At 39.7% G+C, this 6,000-nt stretch overlaps 1 long non-coding RNA gene across 1 annotated transcript in view; it reads left to right on the plus strand.

The window, feature by feature from the left end:
* The window catches only part of LOC140535456 (uncharacterized), a 30,107-nt gene extending 26,176 nt beyond the window's left edge, over window positions 1-3,931 (plus strand). The window contains exon 2 of the long non-coding RNA XR_011977543.1: window positions 3,521-3,931. This is a non-coding gene — a long non-coding RNA (uncharacterized lncRNA). The remainder of the gene's footprint in view (window positions 1-3,520) is intronic.
* Window positions 3,932-6,000: the final 2,069 nt, after the last annotated feature.

Genomic DNA, 6,000 nt, shown 5'->3' on the forward strand with positions numbered 1-6,000 from the left:
ATTGTGATCTCTGATTGTGATCAGTTAGCATCTCTGCGCTCACATTTCTGGAACTTCTGAGAACGACGGAAAAGAAGAAACAGAGGAATGCTGGGAATTTACACACACACACACACACACACACACACACACACACACACACACACATGCACGTTGACAACAAAGCTGACCGGAGCGTTGTACTGTACATCTCCTCCAGATCACCTGAATCTACACTTTTAAAAGGGATAGTTTGGTGAGGAGTCACATGCACTGAATTTTCTACTCACCCTAACTGATGTCAGGGCCTGAAATACACTGTGTCCAAATGTTTGTGGACACCCCTTCTAATATGAAGGCATTCAGCTACCCATTGCTGACACAGATGTGCTCTCTGGAACAGACTAACATGACCCAACTGGCACTATGCCTAATGCCAGGCGTGGGCTAGAGGGGTATAAAGCCCCCCAGTGTTGAGCTGTGGAGCTAACTCTCTGGAATGATGGTTGGTGCTTCATCCAATATTACTGAGATACTTAAGTTGGGGATGATGAGGTGAGGTGGTGATCATCCAACATCCTGGCCTCACTAATGCTGCTCTTGTTGCTGAATGCAATCAAATCCTCATAGAAAGGCACTCCAAAATCTAGTAAAATGCCTTTATCCCTGGACAGTAGAGACAGTTACTCTAACAAAAGCAGGATCAGCTCTTTTAATACCCTTGATTTCATAAAAAAAACAATAAACAAGTCTGAATACTTTTGTCAATGTAGTGTTGCTTCTATAGTTATATACTGGAGCAATGAGGCTAATGTAGCTAATAAGTACCAGAAGCCTTAATTCAAACCGTTATGCTCTCCTCATTGGTTACACTCCAGTCCTGGCAGGCCTCAGCTCTGCAGACTTCAGTGCTTTGCTGCGTTACATACACCTGATTCTACTGATTATGACAGAGGCCTTTGTGAATTGAATTCAGTGCATTAAATGAGAGAAATCAATAAACTGTGATTCGACGGAACCCCAGTGTAACTTAAGTTTAAAGTTGAGGACACCCCTTTTGTCAATGTAGTTGTGGGCAGTCCTGTTGTGGGCAGTGGTGGCTCAGCGGTTAGAGCTCCGGGCTGTCGATAACAGGGTTGTGGGTTCGATTCCCGGGCTCGGCAAGCTGCCACTGTTGGGCCCTTGAGCAAGGCCCTTTACCTTCTCTGCTCCCCGGGCGCTGGAGTTGGCTGCCCACCGCTCTGTGTGTGTGTGTACTCACTGCCCCTAACACATGTGTGTGTGTGTGTGTGTGTGTGTGTGTGAGTGTGTGTTCACTACCAGATGGGTTAAATGCGGAGGACACATTTCGCTGTACAGTGTACAGTGACAAATACGTGCACCTTTAAAACCTTTGCCTATTTGAACATCTGGACATTTGATCTTCATGTGATCAATACTTAGAGAAGGAGGTGATATAGATAAAGTCATACAACTGAAGAAATGTTGTATTTCATTAAAACATCATTCATATATTAATAATTACTAGAAATGTTCATTGTCTTTGAGGTAAAAGTTTGAACCCCCCACATTTATTACTCCTTCAAATGTGTAGAATTAGACTCAGCTGCAGAACATCAGCTGCAGATGATCAGAATATGGTTAGAGAGGACTCTGGAGTCTGTCTTATTTAAAAGACATTCATTAAGTTTGGTTTGCTCCTGACGGATTGTATCTGTAGAAATGGACAAATGATGTCACATGTTTCGCTTGTTTTTATAGGTACCAGTATCAGGCAGAGCCAGAAACCACAACCTCTAGTCTATCTAAAATTACACAACAACAATTTGACGCAGATTGAGGCAAGTGTGTGATGACAGATGCATGGAGTTTGCACAATGGCATTGTCAAGAATTGGCTTACACAGACTGGCGTCTCACAGACGTTTGCTTATGTGGATTTCGTTGCCGTTGACTTTGACTTTGACTCTGTATAAAACACACTCTGTTCTCTATGGAAATGGGCAGTACAGACCAAGTTTCGCTTGTTTTGGAGGATAAGGTTATTTTACTTGTTGGCTAATCTTGCAAACTTCAGCCACCAAACATGACTTGAGTCACTGACTGCATTTGGGCCTAGGGGGAATTGGGTAAGTTTGTTTTTTTCACTGAATCATCACTTTAATCATCAGCAGGAGCCAATGGTGTGAGAAACCAGGAAATGCAAAGCTTACAGTATACAGTATGCCCTGGTGCGGTATGTGGATGTGTACAGTCTGTACGGCTACATTGTGTAGTACATATTAGCAAAGAGGGCCATGTATATATTTATACATATATATATTTAGTATATATTGGTACAATATGTTATATACAATATGTCCGGGTGCAGTATGTGGTATATAATATATACTGGTACAGAATGTAGTATACAGTACATACTGGTGCAGTAAATAGTACATACTGGTACTGTGCACAGTATATAGTATATATTGGTACACTATGCAACATACTGGCATAGTATGCGGCAAACTGTACATACTGGTGCAGTATGTGTAATACAGTACTGGTAGTACACAATATACAGTACATACTGGTAGACTATGCAGTATATTGACATAGTATGTGGTTAAGTGTACATTCTGGTACAGTATGTGGAATAGAGTACTGGTAGTTTGCACTGTATACAGTATATACTGGTTAATATGCAGTATATGCTGGTACTGGCCCATTAGTCAGTATACTGGCACAGCATGCAGTAAACTGTACATACTGGTACAATATGCAGTATATACTGGGACCCTATGCAGTATACTGGCATAGTATGCTGTAAACTGTACATACTGGTACAGCATGTGGAATAGAGTACTGGTTGTGTGCACAGTATGTAGTATACACTGGTTCAGCATACTGGTACAGTGATATAATAATAAGTTGTATAGCGCCTTTGTCAAACATAAGGGCTTCTTACATTATCACATTATCAACAATAAACCATAACAACCAAAACACAAAACACACACACGCTCATTGGGGGGAGAGACCCCAAAACCATGGTGTAAAGTCACTTCACAGGCCCAGCCTGCGTCCTAATGAGCAGGGGAAAAGTCCCGCTCAGCCCCAGACGCCTCAGAGCTGCGAAGCACAGTCACTCTAGCGGTCGAAATGGGGGGGATAAAGAGACATTGCATGCTAGTGCATACTCAGTGGTGTAGAAGCTCTGTATGAAGCAATGACCTTAGTGTTCGCCACATGGCAATGACTATTATGGTATGTTTCACTGAACTTGTTGCTACCCTGAATTTGACGCACTGTTGTTACTGTTGTTACTGCTGTTACGACTGCATACTCACATAATGATGAGATGATTCGAAGGTGACTTACTCATGAATCTAAAGAGCCACTGCTAAAAATAGAAATTTTATTAAGTAAAAATGGTCTTATTTTGAGCAATCAAATGGTAAACATACACCATATGGACAAAAGTATTGGGACAGCTGCTCCCGAAAAAGTGTTTATTCTGCTTTTGTTGGAGTAACTTGTCTCTTGTCCCTTGTCCCCAGGGAAGAAGGCTTTCTACTAGATGTTGGAGGAACATTGCTGTGAGGATTCGAGGATCCCAAAAGTATTTTAATAGAGCACCATCCATCATTCCAGAGAACACAGTTCTTCCACTGCAAAAGTGGTTTAAGACTGACAACTGTTAAACTGGTGACAGGGTCATGGGTACCAAGACTAACTGATGCGACCCACCTTAGAACTTACAGGACTAAAAGGATCTGCTGCTAACATCTTGGTGCCTTCAGAGGTATTGTTTAGCCTCAACGGGTCAGAACTGTATTGGTGGCATGAGGTGGACCTGCACAATATGGGGCCAATGTGGTTTTAATGTTGTGGCTGATTAGTGTATGTAAATATCTATAAGTAGTAATCATAAATAAAAAAACCCCACAAAGTCGGTGGTCCTAAATGTTCGGCCTGTTTTCTCTGTTTTTTTTCAGAGCCAGGACATTTTGTCCTGGGAGTGTATGAAAACAAAAACGCACAGTGACAACGAACAATCACAAAAAAGAAAAAATGCATCGTCACCTGCGGTTTTGCTCTACTGCGTATATGACTACAGCTTGTTTGTGAGTGATGCATATGTGTGTGTGTGTGTGTGTGTGTGGGTTTTGTCGGGAAATTGAAACCACCATTCTGTTTCTGTCCGTCTTGCCTGTTCTTTCTGAGCGCTAAGTCTGGGCTGGACTTGCTGAAAGTGCCGATAAACATCGGCACGTACACGTCTGACTCCAAAGCCACTTCCAGCACATCAACTTAGTGATGATGCAATGATCAGAAGAACTGCTGGAAGTCCCAGTCATATTTACCATGGACTACTGTGCATGTATCCTACTCCAGTGTGTATTAACTGTACATCAGTGTGCATAAACTATACACCAGTGTGCATTACCTATTCACCAGTGTGTATTTATTATACACCAGTATGTATTACCTATACACCAGTGTGTATTAACTATTCACCAGTGTGTATTTATTATACACCAGTGTGTATTACCTATACACCAGTGTGTATTAACTATTCACCAGTGTGTATTTATTATACACCAGTGTGTATTACCTATACACCAGTGTGTATTAACTATTCACCAGTGTGTATTTATTATGCACCAGTATGTATTACCTATACACCAGTGTGTATTAACTATTCACCAGTGTGTATTTATTATACACCAGTGTGTATTACCTATACACCAGTGTGTATTAACTATTCACCAGTGTGTATTTATTATACACCAGTATGTATTAACTATACACCCGTGTGTATTCATTATACACCAGTATGTATTAACTATACACCAGTGTGTATTTATTATACATCAGTGTGCATTACCTATACACCAGTGCGCATTACCTATACACAAGTGTATATTCATTATACACCAGTGTGTATTTGTTATACATCAGTGTGCATTACCTATACACCGGTGTGTATTTATTATACACCAGTGTGTATTTATTATACAACAGTGTGTATTAACTATACACCAGTGTGTATTAACTATTCACCAGTGTGTATTTATTATACACCAGTATGTATTAACTATACACCCGTGTGTATTCATTATACACCAGTATGTATTAACTATACACCAGTGTGTATTAACTATACACCAGTGTGTATTTATTATACATCAGTGTGCATTACCTATACACCAGTGCGCATTACCTATACACAAGTGTATATTCATTATACACCAGTGTGTATTTATTATACACCAGTGCGCATTACCTATACACAAGTGTATATTCATTATACACCAGTGTGTATTTGTTATACATCAGTGTGCATTACCTATACTCATTCATTCATAAATACACACTGGTGTATTTATAATACACCAGTGTGTATTTATAATACACCAGTGTGTATTTATTATACACCAGTGTGTATTAACTATACACCAGTGTGTATTAACTATTCACCAGTGTGTATTTATTATACACCAGTATGTATTAACTATACACCCGTGTGTATTCATTATACACCAGTATGTATTAACTATACACCAGTGTGTATTTATTATACATCAGTGTGTATTTATTATACATCAGTGTGCATTACCTATACACCAGTGCGCATTACCTATACACAAGTGTATATTCATTATACACCAGTGTGTATTTGTTATACATCAGTGTGCATTACCTATACACCCGTGTGTATTTATTATACACCAGTGTGTATTTATTATACACCAGTGTGTATTAACTATACACCAGTGAGTATTACCTATACACCAGTGTGTATTTATTATACACCAGTATGTATTAAATATACACCAGTGTGTATTCATTATACATCAGTGTGCATTACCTATACACCAGTGTGTATTGACTATACACCAGTGAGTATTACCTATAGACCAGTGTGTATTAACTGTACATCAGTGTGCATAAACTATACACCAGTGTGTATTAACTTTACACCAGTCTGTATTTATTATACACCAGTGTGCATTAACTATACACCAGTGTGCAT

Source organism: Salminus brasiliensis, chromosome 15 (assembly GCF_030463535.1).
Source record: "Salminus brasiliensis chromosome 15, fSalBra1.hap2, whole genome shotgun sequence".
Classification (NCBI taxonomy): domain Eukaryota; kingdom Metazoa; phylum Chordata; class Actinopteri; order Characiformes; family Bryconidae; genus Salminus; species Salminus brasiliensis.